Source organism: Zingiber officinale, chromosome 10B, assembly GCF_018446385.1.
Source record: "Zingiber officinale cultivar Zhangliang chromosome 10B, Zo_v1.1, whole genome shotgun sequence".
Taxonomy (NCBI): domain Eukaryota; kingdom Viridiplantae; phylum Streptophyta; class Magnoliopsida; order Zingiberales; family Zingiberaceae; genus Zingiber; species Zingiber officinale.
In genome coordinates, this window is record NC_056005.1 from 45,745,154 (window position 1) to 45,745,479 (window position 326).

The following is a 326-nucleotide window of genomic DNA, read 5'->3' on the forward strand; positions in this document are numbered from 1 at the left end:
ACATCAAATTTTCTTGATGCTTTAACTAGGTTTGGATAAGAATAGCCTCCACTTCTTTCTATTGCCCATTGATGATGATTTTGTGCTACACTTTCAATAATACTCTCGTCTTCATCTATGCTTTTGTCCATAAGTGCCCCTCTAGGTGCAGAATCTAAAGACACCTTTATATGATAGTTGATGTTGTTATAAAACGTATGTAGAACTAGCCATTTTTCCAATCCATGATTTGGGCATTGTTTGAGCATATTGTTGTATCTATCTCATGCTTCAAATAATGATTCAGAGTCTGACTGTCTGAAGCTTGCTATTAAATTTCTCATATG

At 34.7% G+C, this 326-nt stretch overlaps 1 non-coding gene across 1 annotated transcript; it reads left to right on the forward strand.

Annotated features, from left to right (window-relative positions):
- The first annotated feature begins 219 nt into the window (after positions 1-219).
- Positions 220-326, forward strand: LOC122030692. The gene has a single exon (XR_006125550.1). It is a non-coding gene; the product is annotated as a small nucleolar RNA R71 (small nucleolar RNA).